Raw genomic sequence first — 16,765 nt, forward strand, 5'->3', positions numbered from 1 at the left:
TGCCCTTCCCCTGCTTATGCGTGCTCTCTTTCTCTCAAAAAATAAATAAACATTAAAAAAAAGAGTATCCAATGGAAAAAAGACAGTCTTTTCAACAAATGATGTTGGGAAAACTAGACTGCAACACGCAGAAGAATGAAATTGGACCACTTTCTTACACCATACACAAAAATAAATTCAAAATGGGTAAAAGATCTAAATGTGAGACAGGAAACCATAAAAATCTTAAAAGAGAACATAAGCAGCAACGTCTTTGACATCAGCCATAGCAACTTCTTACTAGACATGTCTCCTGAGGCAAGGGAAACAAAAGCAAAAATGAACTACTAGAACTTCATCAAGATAAAAAAGCTTCTGCACATGAAAGACACCATCGACAAAACTAAAAGGCAGCCTAGGGAATAGGATAAGATCTTTGCAGATGACATATGTGATAAAGGACTAGTATCTGAAATACATAAAGAACTTACCAAATTCAACACCCCAAAAATAAATAATCCAGTTAAGAAATTGGCAGAGGACAGGGCACCTAGGTGGCTTAGTTGGTTAAGTGTCCGACTTCAGATCAGGTCATGATCTCACAGTTTGTGAGTTTGAGCCCCACGTCGGGCTCTGTGCTGACAGCTTGGAGCCTGGAGCCTGCTTTGGATTCTATGTCTCCTGTCTCTGTCCCTCCCTGACTTGTGTTCTGTCTCTGTCTTTCAAAAATAAATGAATGTAAAAAAAAATTAAAAAAAAAAAAAGAAATGGGCAGAAGACATGAACAGACACTTCTCCAAAGAAGGCATAAAAATGGATAACAGACACATGAAAAAATGCTCAACATCACTAATCATTTGAGATATACAAGTCAAAACCACAAGGAGATACCACTTCATACCTGTCTGAATGGCTAACATTAACAACTCAGGAAACAACATGTGGGCGAGGATGCAGAGAAAGGGGAACCCTCTTGCACTGTTGGAGGGAATGCAAACTGGTGCAGCCACTCTGGAAAATAGCATGGAGGTTCCTCAGAAAGTTAAATACAGAACTACCCTAAGACCCAGCAATTGCACTACTAGGTATTTATCCAAAGGATACAAAAATACTGATTCAAAGGGGTACATGCACCCTAATGTTTATAGAAGCACTAACAATAATAGCCAAATTATGGAGACAGCCAATGTCCACTGACTGATGTATGGATAAAGAAGATGTGGTATATATGTACAGTGGAATATTGCTCAGCCATCAAAAAGAATGAAATCTTGCTATTTTTAACAATGTGGCTGGAACTAGAGTGTATTATGCTAGGTGAAATAAATCAATCAGAGAAAGGCAAATACCATTTGACTTCACTCATATGTGGATGACCATAGAGGAAGGGAAGGAAAAATAAAAATGAAATAAAAACAGAGAAGGAAGCAAACCACAAGAGACTCTTAACTATAGAGAACAAACTGGGGACTGCTGGAGAGGAGGAGGGTGGGGGAATGGGCTAAGTGGGTGATGGGCATTAAAGAGGGCACTTGTTGCTACCATTTTTTTTTTTTTTGAGAGAGAGAGAGAGCACACATATGTGCAAGCGGGAAAGGGGCAGAGGGAGAGAGAGAATCTCAAGCAGGCAGCCTCCATGCCGAGCACAGAGCTCAACATGGGCTTGATCTCACAATTGTGATGTCATTACCTGAGCCAAAATCAAGACCCTTAACCGATTGAGCCATCCAGGAACCCTAAGGAGGGCACTTGTGATGAGCACTGGGTGTTATATGTAAGTGATGAATCACTGAATTGTACTTCTGAAACAAATACTACACAATATGTTGAATAACTTGAATTTAAATAAAATCTTGGAAGAAAAAAAATAAAAGATGTTATTTGAAAAAAAGGAAAAAAAAAAGAAAAACTTACTTAGGACCTGACTGTAAGAAAATTGGGTATACCATCTTTCGGTCTCCAGAATTACTATCATCAGGAAGAAAAGGAAACTAGGAAGGTGAGTGATTTAGAGAAGAAGAAAGTAATTAGAAATAAGGAATATTCTTATTTTCTTCATTACAAGAGGGTCTATCTTCCCAAAGGTAATATTACTAGGAAAATGAAAACTGAAATGTATTTTTTATGTGTTTTTCATCCTTGATTTGAAATCTAGATCTGTTCTCCATAAAATTGATTCTAGAAAGATAGTTTGCCTTCAAGACCATCTGTTGCTTGGCCCTAGGATGGTCCCAAACTGAATTTGCTTCTCAGAAAGTGAGAGTAAGAAGTTTGGGTTGAGGGGAGAAGGAGAAAGGTCATAACCTGTTTTCTGTCTATATTGGGCTTAAATAACAGACATTTCTACTCACTTACCTGGACTTTCCCTATTCCTCCAATCTGGGATACAGATATTGTGACTCCTCTTCTTAGGAAAGTTCTTCAAATTATGGTTTAGTTTTCTGTACTGGGGAAGTCAGTAATGCCAATTCCATTGAGTTTCTGGTCCTATTTCTGTATTTAGACTTGAAGACAATTCCTTGTTGCTATAGAATGCAGGGTTAAGACTTCTTGGAAAACTGGCTTGAGATGCATAGACCTGAGGAAAAGAGAAGGGGAAAGAGAAAATAGAGTCCTGTTTTCAGGGGTTATTAGGGATATTAAATAAATTTCCAAAAGACTTTGGCCTAAACCTAAAGCTAGGATCTCCTGAGATATAGCGTACTGAGAATTAGAAGAAGGACCTTCCAATCTCTTCTCAACTTTGTTGCCCTGTATTCATGCCTTCTAGTTTCATGTATTCCCATCATGACCTCTGCTATGCTACAGTAGTTGATAACTATAAGCAAAGAGACAAATTAATATTAGAGGTATAGGGCGTTAGGAAAGAATCACAAACTTCTCTAAAAAGATTAGAGGCCCAAGAGAAATACAAATCTTGTAACACACAGCAAGGATACTGGCCCAAAGATACATAAATCTCTTCCTCACTGCTGCTTGTTTTTTTCCTTTTTGGAAGAAAATCCTCAAGAATATTTTCCAGTATTCCACATACTTAATTTGTGTGTGTCCTTATGGGAAACAAAGAGCCAATGAGCTCTATTCCTTCTCTTCAACTCTGCCCTTCTAGATTGGGTTATCTCCTGGATAACCCAAGTGCCCTATCTCACCTACTATGTGAACTTCCAGGACTCTTTCTGCAAGTTTTCTCTTATGTCATGGTTACAAATCCTCATCAATTTTTGGATTCTGCTACTGAACACAGAACTAGATATCCTTGGGCAGAACATTAAGAATCTGCTCCTGTCCTTCCAGTATGTGTTCCTTGGTGTAATTTTGACTTCAACCCCTCAAGGCATAACTGCCAGAATTGAGTCAGAGCTAATTCAAAGAAGCCATGGAAAGAAATATTTGGGCCGAAAGAGCTCCCATTTATGCTGAACTCCTGATTCCCAGGAGGATGTTCCTGAGTTTCAACACAGGTTACTCTTCTGTCTCCAATGCCTGGCCATCATCTAGCTTGGAGGACAACTGTAGGCCAGGGGAAAAGCCATCTTTTAAGAAAATAGATATGGACTCTCAGAAGTCCAGCCTGGCATATACAGGAACTCTATGGAAATTAAACACCATCTCAATTTACATGCTGGCATTCCAAATTCTGACTACATACCTCCTGCTAACCATTCCCTCAGAAAAGAGATTTTCCCCAGAACTTCCTCTAAACACTTCTTTTTGTGTTTCTTACTTTGTACTTCTTACTTTTTACTTACTTCTTACTTTTTACTTACTTCTTACTTTTTCAAACACAACTCAGGGACATTTGGGGACCTGAAGCTCAAAATCCTTGAACCCATGTACCCTTCACCATGTGTTAAGTGCTTTACTCTGGTAAAAATCTCATGTGTATTCGACCCCAGCCTGATAAAGTATCAGTACTCCCATTTAATAGATAAGAAAACTCAGAGAAGTAATTTATGTCAGATTTAATGATCGAGCTGGGACTTGAATCTAGGCTTTCCTAAGGCTAAGACCTCTGCTTTTTCCAAATCCCATGCTGCTGATTATCATTGAATTAGGAATTCAATTTCTGAAGGTATCTAAGAAGAAAATAATAAAATCCCCTAACTCTATCATTTCATAGGTTAGCTTAATGTTTATTTATTTTTGAGAAAGTGAGATAGGGCATGAGTGGCAGAGGGGCAGAAAGAGAGGGAGACACAGAATCAGAAGCAGGCTCCAGGCTCTGAGCTGTCAGCACAGAGCCTGAAGCGGGGCCCGAACCCACGAACCGCTAGATCATGACCCGAGCCGAAGTCGGACACCCAACCAACTGAGCCACCCAAGCGCCTCTCATAGGTTAGCTTACAACTTATAATAATAATAATCACTACAAGGAAGAGGGGACATAAAATAGAAGGGATAATACAGCTTAGGTTAGAGCACAGGACACATTTGAATATGTCTACTTTACCAATTTCATGGGTCCCAGGCTCCTTATCACTGGAGATTCAGTTATTCCTCACAACCCAAAGCTCATGGGAAAGGTAAACTTACTTTGTATAGCCAACTTACATAAGAAACTCCCCAGATGTAGAGACATCCATTTGTCTAGGCAGAAAGCCAGAATTCTGATGACACTTTTCCCTGACACTGCCTCCCTAGCCTTTATTCACTCTCAGAAGTGTGAGAAGCTGATCTCCACACCTCATTGGCTTGCCTGTAGGTAAATCATTGGAGAATGAGCCCTGGGTACTAGTTTCAATGCTGTTGCTATGTCATGGTAGGACCTTGATTGAGCTCATTATCTCTCGGTTTTTTTCTTCAGTGAAATGAGGGAGTGTTCAAGAGCTACTATGGGGAGTCAAGCAATGGGAAAGGACAGACCCATAGATCCTCTGACCCAAACCATATATTTCTTCCCTTCAAGTCGGTACCCCATGATGGGTAATCACTTTTACCCTCAGAGGCCTTTACCATATTAGGTTCCACAAAGGCCACAAACCTACTGGCTTCTTTGTGCCAAGCACTGTGCTAAGCATCTTCACAGACTTGAGTTTTCCCATTAGCACTCTCCGGGGAAAAAGAAACAGAAACCAAACACAACCTCACTCCCTCACTCCAATGCTTAGGTGAGCAAAATAAAACTCCTAGTTGGTTTCTGGAACCCTCAGCAGTTTCAAAGAAAGAAACTGAAGGAGAGCAGCCCCTGATCTTCAGGAGGGTAAAATTTAGGAATCTGTCAAATTCTACCCCAGAGTGTCTGTAGCCATCATCTCACCCATTTCTTATTCTATGTCTCATTAATAAGGAGCACAACAGACTCTTCCTTCTGAGGCAAATGACTGAGACAGTCCTGGGGCTGAGTGGCCTCCTAGTTCCATTTAAGAAGCCCTGAGAGACTACATTCCCCCACAAGCTATGGCTCTACTTCCGTTTGCAGATTCCCCCTCCCCACCAAGGGGGCGCGCATGCTCTGACCCATTGGATGGTTCAGATTAGACTCACCCAGCCTTCAGAATATGGGAAAGTACTCAAAAGGTAGGTACTTTTGGCTTTTATCCACTCTTGGCACCTAATCTTTCTCCAGCACCTCTTGCGGTAGCCTCGGGACCCTGCATGGTCCCTTGGTCCTGATGCCTGTGGTACCTGGAGGACAGGAGTCCACTACGTTATGTCCCCTCAGCCTTAATGCAAGAGGGAGCCAGATCTCCCAGGAAAGGGATTTTGCAAAACTGCCTGGAAATTATTTATGCAATTTGCATAATTTTAGTTTTAAGTGTAAATAGGTGGGGTGAAAATTATGAAAGGGAGTGAGGCAAGCAGTTTCTTAGCCATTGGAAAGCATAACTGAGGGTGCAGACCTGAAAAACCTGCCCCATTGCCACGGCAACAGCCCAAGGACTACAATTTCTGGTTTCTTTCATTCTCAAATCAAATCTCAAATACACCGATAAAGGCCCACCAAATAAGATCTGGCCTTTGCTCTCCAGGAGATGAAGTAAGGAGAATAGGCGGTCAGTTGATAAATATTAAACTTCTACTGTGTAGGCAACATATTAGACATGGAAGTAAAACAAATAAATGCTGCCCTTGCTTTCAAGCAAACTAGTCTAAGACAAGTGATGATTGTTGTGATGTGTGGTATGGGAACAAAACACAATGACTCCTAACCCATACTGTTGAAATGGAGAGGTAGAAAGAGTCAAGGAAAGCAACCCAGAGAAAGTGATGGGTGTGAATAAAGTCCTAAAGTGTCCCTAGATTTGGAAAGAACTTCAGCCTTCATTATCTACACACAAAGTTAAAGCCCAGATGGATTAAAGAATGAAACAATAAAAACAACTTTAAAAATATGTAGGATACTATTTTTATGACCTAAGGCAGGGAAACAAGTCACAAAACTAAGAAGCCATAAAGGAGAAGACTGATAAAACAGACAACATAAAATTAGCAACTTATCAATAATAGAAGATACCATAAACAAGGTTAAGAGATAACAGAAAGACAAGGGGAAAGTATCTGTATCATGAATGAGAGCAATCAATATCTAGAGGTCTGTGTCCACCAGCCAAAAGTACCAGGAAACCTGTAGGTAAGCAGAGTCGGATTTTTACATGCTGCAGCAAGAGAGACTATGCACCATGGGGAACCTGTGGGGGGTTAAGAGGGGATTAAGAGGAATTGGCTTGTGATTTGGGCTTGTGTTAAGTTTGGGGAGAGTCTGCCAGAACGTGGGGCAATTCCATGATTGGATAATGTAATTATCCAGAGGTGGGAGGACTTGAATAGAGCTGAAACTGTAATTGATAAAGCAGTAGCAGGCCCCTGTCTTAGCTGGGAGAAGGGGATGTTTGGTCATTTTTTTGTAATTTGCACAGTGTTATTTTTATCTGTGCTCAGACATGATTACAGAGTGGTAGTATTTTTGTCTTGCTCCAACAGAGTCACAAATAGCCTTGTTTGATGTAGGTGTTCTCTGAAATTGTTTCTATTAAGTAGGGAACTTCTGGGCCTAGGTTCTAGTTATAGGCTAGCTTCTATCTGACATTCTGTCATTTTCTTTCTTGTAGAATGTATAAAGACTTTCTACAAGTCAATAATAAAACAATATAAAACATTACAGAAAAATAGAAACAATTCACAAAAGAAATACAAATGAAAAATTAGACACATGAAAGGATGTTCAACTGCACCAATGGGAAAATGCAAATTAAAACAGTAAAACACTATTGGCATTAATTTAAATCGGTTCAGCCCTTTCAGAGAGCAATTTGACAATATCTACCAAGACATTGTATGCATACACCCTTCAACCAGGAATTCCATTTCTAGAGATCTCTCCTAATGAATTATATGCACATGTACACAAAGAGGAATATAAAGAGAGACTTACTGTAGCATGTTTGTAATAGTAAAAACTGTCAAAGGGGCATAATTAAATAAACTCTGGAATATTGTAATAGGTATATTAGCAGGCACTAATCCAGACTAGCTGACTTGGCCAAATGATTGTCAAAATACAGTACCTATACAGAAAAGAGCTCATATGGGAATGCAAGATTTTCCAAAAGTACCCAGATTCTCTGACTTATTTTAAAATTATATGAGGGCTTGCAAGGGGGAGTCTGGTTACTCTTATGTACAAGTGCTGCCAGCCTTCTAAACTGATTTAGTGACCTTGGTGACATGTTAATACTGCTTTAAAAAGCTCTTTTTATTTTGAATTACCGAGTAATGTGAGCATCAGGCCCTTTTATTTTATTCCTGAGCCTTACTCCATTCCTGAGCTTTCTTACAATTCTGGACTTTGCCAGAGAGGGTCAAGGTTTGGGCAAGGTTTGAAGAAGAATAAGGTCAGGGAGGAATGTATAATAAATTCATAGGATGTATAATCTATTCAATAAAATATTTAAACTGTTTCTATTGACTTACCTTTCACTGAAGGTTAATTTTAATATTTCCACTTTCTTCTGGAATATCTCCTTTTATTAACTCAAATGTAGAGTGCCCAAAACCAAATATATCACTTCCTCTCACAATGAGCCATTATTTAATAATTAACACAGAACTTTCAGAAGATCAAACTCTAGGCCTATCCTGTTCTCACTGCAAAAAGACCAAAGCCTAACAAGCCCTTCTTAAATTTTGACAAAAATGTATTCCACAGTTGCAGATCTCATCTGACCTTATCCAAGTAACTCCACCATAAAGAAGAGAATGAAAAATGTAACAAAGGAGCAAGTTCAAGAAGGATCAAGTGCTAAAGACAAGTGAGGACAACAGGACTCGGGCATATCTCAAGGTTGCAGTGTGGTAAGGATTAGGCTCCAAATGAAATTGCCATATAGACTTTGAAGTGATTTTGTAGAGAGAGATAAGAATAAGGGCTTCAGTAGGTTGGCTGAAGGAGTTCACTGTATAACACTATGATGACAGGTAAACTTGATGGTAGAAAGCCTATGAATATACTCAAGAGTTTAGAACCAATTAGAAGATACAAGAAAAGCACAGTTGCTGTAATATGACTGGATCCAAACAGTATTATAACTAGGTTAATGTTACAGCTCTTGAGAGTGTTAGGAGGTAACACAGTTAGGAGAATAATAATAGTGATGATAATAATATATTATAGCCAAACTTTTTACATGCCTAATATGTTGTAAGGCTGTAAGTACTTTATAATCATTCATTGAACCAATATTTATTGAACACCTAGTATGTGCTTCTCAGCACAATACTAGTTGAGAATAGGGTGGTTAACAAGTCAGAGATTCTTGTCTTAATGGGGTTTTTGTCTGTTTGTTTCAGGTGTAGCATTTAGTGATTCACCACTTAAATACAACTCCCAGTGCTCATCACAAGTGCCCTCCTTAATACCCACCACCCATCTAACCTATCTCCCTGATCACCTCCCCTCCACTCTCAGTTTGTTCTCTATAGTTAAGAGACTTTTTTCTGGTTTGCCTTTTTCTTTCTTTCCCCCTATGTTCATCTGTTTTGTTTCTTAAATTCCACATGAGTGAAATTATATGGTATTTGTCTTTTTCTGACAGACTTACTTAGCATAGTACTCTCTAGCTCCATCGACATCATTGCAAATGGCAAGATTTCTTTCTTTTTGATGGCTGAGTAATATTCCATTGTGTATATATACCACATTATCCATTCATTAGCGATGGACATTTGGGCTCTTTCCATAATTTGGCTAGAGTTGACGATACTGCTATAAACATTCAGGTGTATGTATCCCTTCAAATCAGTATTTTTGGGTAAATACCTAGTAGTACAATTGCTGAGTCCTAGGGTAGTTCTATTTTTAACTTTTTGAGGAACCTCCATATTGTTTTCCAGAGTGGTTGCACCAGTTTGTATTTCTACCCACAGTGCAAGAGGGTTCCCCTTTCTCTGCATCCTTGCCAACATGTGTTGTTTCCTGTGTTAATTTTAGCCATTCTAACTGGTGTGAGGTGATAGCTCACTGCACTCTCGATTTGCCTTTCCCTGATGACAGGTGATGTTGAGCATCTTTTCATGTGTCTGTTAGCCATTTGGATGTCTTCTTTGGAAAAATGTCTATTCATGTCTTCTGCTCATTTCCTAACTGCATCATTTACTTTTTGGGTTTTGAATCTGGGTAAGTTGTTTATAGATTTTGGATACTAATCCTTTATCAGATATGTCATTTGCAAATACCTTCTCCCATTCCATAGGCTGCCTTTTAGTTTTGTGGATTGTTTCCCTCACTGTGCAGAAGCTTTTTATCTTGATGACGTTCCAATAGTTTTTTATTTTGTTTACCTTGCTGCCAGAGACATGTCAGTAAGAAAATTGCTATAGCCTATGTCAAAGAGGTTGCTGCCTGTGTTATCCTCTAGGATTTTCATTGTTTCAGGTCTCACATTTTAGATCTTTCATCCATTTTGAATTTATGTTTGTGTACGGTGTAGGAAAGTGGTCCAGTTTCATTCTTCTGCATGTTGCTGTCCAGTTTTCCTAACACCATTTTTGAAGAGATTTTTTCCCATTGGGTATTCTTTCCTGCTTTGTTGAAGATTAATCATATATTTGTGGGTTCATTTCTGGGTTTTCTATTCTTTTTCATTGATCTCTGTGTCTCTTTTTGTGCCAGTACCATACTGGCTGAATTACTAGAGCTTTGTAATATAACTTGAACTCTGGAATTATGATGCCTCCAGCTTTGCTTTTCAAGATTGCTTTGGCTAACAAATTCTAGCTCTGTGAAAAATCTGGTGGTATTTTTATATGGATTGTATTAAATGTGTAGATTAATTTGAATAATATAGACATTTTAACAATATTTGTTCACCAAGTCCATGAGCATGGAATGTTTTTCCATTTCTCTGTGTCATCTTCCTTTATTTCATAAGTATTTTATAGTTTTTGGAGTATAGATCTTTTACCTCTTTGGTTAGATTTCTAAGTATCTTATGGGTTTTGGTGCACTTGTAAATGGGATTGATTTTTCAATTTATCGTTCTGTGCTTCATTATTGGTGTATAGAGATGCAACAGATTTCTGTACATTGATTTTGTATCCTGTGACTTTACTGAATTTGTGTATCAGTTCTAGTAAGGTTTGCGTGTGTGTGTGTGTGTGTGGTCTTTTGGATTTTCTACACAGAGTATCATGTCATCTGAAAATAGTGAAAGTTTGACTTCTTTACCCATTTGGATGCCTTTTATTTCTTTTTGTTGTCTAATTGCTGAAGCTAGAACTTCTAGCACTATGTTAAATAACAGTGGTGACAGTGGACATCCCTGTCTTTTTCCTGACTGTGGAGGAAAAACTCTCAGTTTTTCCCCATAGAGGATGATTATTAGCTGTGGGACTTTCATATGTGGCCTTTATGATGTTGAGGTATGTTCCCTCTATCCCTACTTTGTTGAGGGCTTTTATGATGAATGGATGTTGTACTTTGTCAAATGCTTTTACTGCATCTATTGAAATCATCATATGGTTCTTATCCTTTCTTTTATTAATGTGGTGTATCATGTTGATTGATCTGTGAATATGGAACCATCCTTGCAGTCATTGGACTTATTTTCTAGTGGATTTAATAAGTTATATAATGATTTCAACAATGTATCATAGGTAGTATTAAACCTATTTTTAAAATAAGGAAACCTAAGGAGCAGAGAAATTAAATAACTTTCTAAAAATCACAAGTGTAGAAAGGTGTCAGAGTTGGAAAATGAACCCAGATGGTCTGACTTCAAAGTCACTTCAAAGCCTTTATATTATGATCATGGTTAATTTTTCAAGGGCAATAATATATTTCTATGTGTGTATCAAGGAGTTCTTAAATTTTGAGGGGAAAAGAAAGGTCCCAATCACTACTCAAAAGGAAAACTTCTTCTTAGGTCCAAGACCAATTAGAGACATTTGTGATAGCCTGAATCTTACAGTTCAACACCAAGAGCAAAGCAAAATTACCTTTTGTAATTCTTGACAGAGAAACAACAAATGTGTGGGATTTCCACAAATGGAATGTAGTGAGAAAGAAAAAACTACCCCTAATATCCAGGAACTGCTTTGACACTCACAGATAAGCTATGGTGTCTTCTATTTGGACATAATCTCACAAGGATATCCACTTCAGACACCTTGTACAACCCACAATGCCAAACATTTCCCTGTCAACTAAATGAATTAATGCTACTTCTTTACCAATTACATCTTTGCCTCTGCCCTAGTTTATGCTCCCCATAGATAAAATTTATTAATACCCAATCATAGTGTTGCCTTGATTTTTAGAACCACCAAGTCTAAAACCTCCACTTCCTCAGACTCTCCCCCAAATTACCAAACCAAAGCCCCAATCCCAAAATTAATTCTTTCTAACATCCTCTTACTGAGACACTCCACAGCTCCTTGTGGTACATGTTCTCTCTTGCTATGAGTGAGTAAAAGATCCAACTTGTTTAACTGCAGGTGTTCCTGCAGCCTTTGGCTGAAGAACACTGACAGTAGCATTAATGATAAGTAACTGCTGGTTTATTTCACCAATTATCGCCCATGCTATATGCAAAGTGATATTTTAGGCTTTAGGGAGTATTTGTGCAAAGGAGCTTATAATCCATTGAGGATACAAGATAAGTACACTAATGAGGCACAAAGTGCATGGATTTTAAGAAGAAGCAAAGGTTATATTATATTGAGGGAATCAGGACAACTTCATGAAGAGGTGTATTTTGATATTCATTTCAAAGTAGAGGAGGATTCCTGATTTCTACATGTGGAAATAAGAAAGAGGATATTAAGGTAAGTACTATATTTTGCCTTAAGCTACAACAACATTATCAATAAAGCACTAAATGCTCTAGAAATATCAGCCTTATTTATTCCTCATAATATCCACATTTTATGGATGAAATTGAGAGAAGTGAAATCACTTGCCCAAGATCACACAGCAAATAAGTGTTAGTGCTGTGATTCAAACCCAAGTTTGCCAGACTTCAGAGTCCATAAATCTTAACCGCTACAACAGAGCAAGCCAGGCTTTGTAAGTAATGGCAACTCTGCCTCAATGTCCCCCAGTGTTGAAGTTACAGCTACAATTTAAGCCACCGGACTCAGTCAATGATGTTAAAAGGAAGAAAGTGAGCCAAAAAAAGGTTTGAAGAAAAGGAAGAAAAAAAATAATTGGTCAGTGTGGATAAGAATATTGTTATTGCAATATCTAGGCATTTGAGTATATCAGTAAGCACAGTATTTTTTAAGGCAAATTATTCTATTGAATTTACACTGACCAGCTAAAGGTCCATCACAGGTGACCTAGTGATAATTAATGTTTACTCTGATTGGAGGGGCCCTACATAGGAGGAAAGGAACCCTGACGGATGGCAGTCAGGGGAACAATTTACTTCTGAAGGTAGTAAATATCAATAGGACTACAAAATGGTAGCCATGACACACACAAGAATTATGAAAGAGAAAGATGGTATAATTTCAGGACAAATAAATGGTTCAGGATCCTTTCAGTGTATAACAGGGTTTAATGCTGGAGAGAAAGTTTGTAAATGGTGTTCAATATTTAAGGAAATTTAATTTGTTAAATTTATAAACTAAATGAGCACTAAATCTCAAAAGAAGTAAACATAAACATTTACAAAAAATCCAAGTTGAATATAAAGTTTATAACTTTACTATTAAAAATTAAGACACAAGTCACTATGAGTATTACCCCTGCCTAATAAACACACATATAAGTGCCCTCAGACATTAAAACCCACTAATACTAGGGGTGCAATAGGTGACAGGAAAATTCAGCGTCTCTCCATCTTGTAAGGATTTTCTGTCCTTAGTGTGAGATGTCTTGAGACTGTACTATGAATTACATTAATTCAATTAGCATGAATTATATGACTAACTATAACTAGGCAAGTGTAGAAGACAATAAACTGTACCTCATGGACTCCAGTAGGAGAAACCCAGGTGAAGAAATAGAACTGTGCACCTCACTCCAGAAATTCTATTAACCTTGTCCCAGTAATAATCCTCTCTCTTCCCCCATATGTAAATGCTTTCATGACTTTTAAAGTAACCACTCCTTACTTTTTTAAAATACAGTTTTATCACACAAATATGCATCCATAGTTATGATAGTTTAGTCTTGTCCATTAAAAAATGTTTGATGTGCTACTGGAAGTCAAAAGAAAGCTGGAACCATAATTATATTAGACAAACTAGATTTTAAACTAAAGACTGTAACAAGAGATGAAGAAGAGCATTATATAATAATTACAGGGCCTAACAATTTTAAGTGCTTATGCACCAAATTCAAGGCATCCAAATATATAAAACAATTAATCACAAATCTAAGCAATCTCATTGGTAAGAATGTGGTAATTGCAGGGGACTTTAATGCTCCACTTACAACAATGGACATATCATCTAGATGGAAAACCAATAAAGAAACAATGGCCCTGAATGATACACTAGACCAGATAGACTTGACAGATATATTTAGAACTTTTCGTCCAAAAGCAGCAGAAAATACATTCTTCTTGAGTGCATGTGGAACATTCCTCAAGATAGATCACATACTGGTTCACAAAATAGCCCTCAATAAATACAAAAGAATTGAGATCAGACTTTCAGATCACAATGCTATGAAACTTGAAATCCCCCCCAGGAAAAAGTTTGGAAAACCTCCAAATGCATGGAGGTTAAAGAACATCATACTAAAGAACAAATGGGTCAACCAGGCTATTAAAGAATAAACTAAAAAATATATGGAAACAAATGAAAATGAAAACACAACAATCCAAACCCTTTGGGATGCAGCAAAGGTAGTCCTAAGAGGAAAATACATTGCAATCCAGGCCTATCTCAAGAAACAAGAAAAATCCCAAATACAAAATCTAACAGCACACTTAAAGGAACTAGAAGCAGAACAACAAAGAAACCCCAAACTCAGTATAAGAAGAGAAATAATAAAGATCAGAGCAGAAATAAACAATATGGAATCCAAAAAAAAAAAAAACAGTAGAACAGATCAATGAAAGTAAGAGTTGTTTTTTTGAAAAAATAAACAAGACTGATAAACCCAAAGCCAGACTTCTCAAAAAGAAAAGAGGACCCAAATAGATAAAATTATGAATGAAAATGGATTTATCCACAACCAATCCCTCAGAAATACAAGCAATTATCAGAGAATGCATGAAAAATTATATGCCAACAAACTGGACAACCTGGAAGAAATGGACAAATTCCTAGACACCCACACACTACCAAAACTCAAATAGGAAGAAATAGAAAATTTGAACAGACCCATAACTAGTGAAGAAATTGAATCAGTTATCAAAAGTCTCCCAACAAAAAAGAGTCTTGCCAGATGGCTTCCCAGGGGAATTCTACCAGACATTTAAAGCAGAGTTAAACCTATCCTTCTCAAGCTGTTCCAAAAATAGAAATGGAAGGAAAACTTCTGGATTCATTCTATGAAGCCCTCATTACCTTGATTCCCAAACCAGACAGACACCCCACAAAAAGGAGCATTACAGGCCAACATCCCTGATGAACATGGATGCAAAAATTCTCAACAAGATACTAGCAAATCAAATTCAACAGCATATGAAAAGAATTATTCACCATGATCAAGTGGGATTCATTCCTGGGCTGCAGGGCTGGTTCAATACCCGCGAATCAATCAATGTGATACATCACATTAATAAAAGAAAGGATAAGAACCATATGATCCTGTCAATAGATGTAAAAAAAGCATTTGACAAAATACAGCATTTTTTTTCTTAATAAAAACCCTCAAGAAAGTTGGGATAGAAGGAACATACTTAAACATCATAAAAGCCATATATGAAAAGCCCACAGCTAATATCATCCTCAATGGGGAAAAACTGAGAGCTCCCCCCTGAGATAAGGAACACAATAGGGAAGTCCACTCTCACCACTGTTAGTTAACACAGTGTTGGAAGTCCTAGCATCAGCAATTAGACAACAAAATGAAATAAAAGGCATCAAAATTGGCAAAGAAGAAGTCAAACTTTCCTTTTGCAGACGACATGATATTCTACATGGAAAACCCAAAAGGTCCACCAAAAGACTCCTAGAACTGATACATGAATTCAGCAAAGTTGCAGGGTACAAAATCAATGTACAGAAATCAGTTGCATTTCTATACACCAATAATGAAGCAACAGAAAAAGAAATCAAGAAACTGATCCCATTTACAATTGCACCAAGAACCATAAAATACCTAGGAATAAACCTAGCCAAGGATGTAAAAGACATGTAAGCTGAAAACTATTGAAAGCTCATGAAGGAAATTGAAGAAGACACAAAGAAATGGAAAAACATTCCATGCTCATGGATTGGAAGATTAAATATTGTTAAAATGTCAATACTACCCAAAGCAATCTACACATTCAATGCAATCCCAATCAAAATTGACCAGCATTCTTCTCAAAGCTAGAATAAACAATCCTAAAATTTGTATGGAACCACATAAGATCCCAAGTAGCAAAAGTAATATTGAAGAAGAAAACCAAAGCGGGAGGCATCACAATCCCAGACTTTAGCCTCTACTACAGAGCTGTAATCATCAAGACAGTATGGTATTGGCACAAAAACAGACACATAGACCAATGGAATAGAATAGAGAACCCAGAACTGGACCCACAAATGTATGGCCAACTAATCTTTGACAAAACAGGAAAGAGTATCCACTGGAAAAAAAAGTCTCTTCAACAAATGGTTTTGGGAGAACTGGACAACAACATGAAGAAGAATGAAACTAGACAACTTTCTTACATCATACACAAGGATAATCTCAAATGGATGAAGGACCTGAATTTGAGACAGGAAACCATCAAAACCCTAGAGGAGAAAGCAGGCAAAAACCTCTTTGACCTCAGCCGCAGCAATTTCTTACTCAACACATCTCCAAAGGCAAGGGAATTAAAAGCAAAAATGAACTATTGGGACCTCATCAAGATAAAAGGCTTCTGCACAGCAAAGGAAACAATCAACAAAACTAAAAGGCAACTGACAGAATGGGAAAAGATATTTGCAAATGACATATCAGATAAAGGGCTAGTATCTAAAATCTACACTCACCAAACTCCACACCCGAAAAACAAATAATCCAGTTAGGAAATGGACAGAAGGCGTGAATACACACTTTTGCAAAGAAGACATCCAGATGGCCCACAGACACATGAAAAGATGCTCAACATCACTCCTCATCAGGGAAATACAAATCAAAACCACACTGAGATACCACCTCATGCTGGTCAGAGTGGCTAAAATGAACAAATCAGGAGACTAT

At 37.7% G+C, this 16,765-nt stretch overlaps 1 protein-coding gene across 1 annotated transcript in view; it reads right to left on the reverse strand.

Moving 5' to 3' along the window:
* Positions 1-16,765, reverse strand: part of LOC101097405 (olfactory receptor 10AD1) — a 121,438-nt gene that overhangs the window by 99,746 nt on the left and 4,927 nt on the right. The window contains exon 2 of the mRNA XM_045061685.1: positions 2,335-2,557. The gene's annotated coding sequence lies outside the window, so the exon portion shown is untranslated. The remainder of the gene's footprint in view (positions 1-2,334; positions 2,558-16,765) is intronic.

This window comes from Felis catus, chromosome B4 (assembly GCF_018350175.1).
Source record: "Felis catus isolate Fca126 chromosome B4, F.catus_Fca126_mat1.0, whole genome shotgun sequence".
Classification (NCBI taxonomy): domain Eukaryota; kingdom Metazoa; phylum Chordata; class Mammalia; order Carnivora; family Felidae; genus Felis; species Felis catus.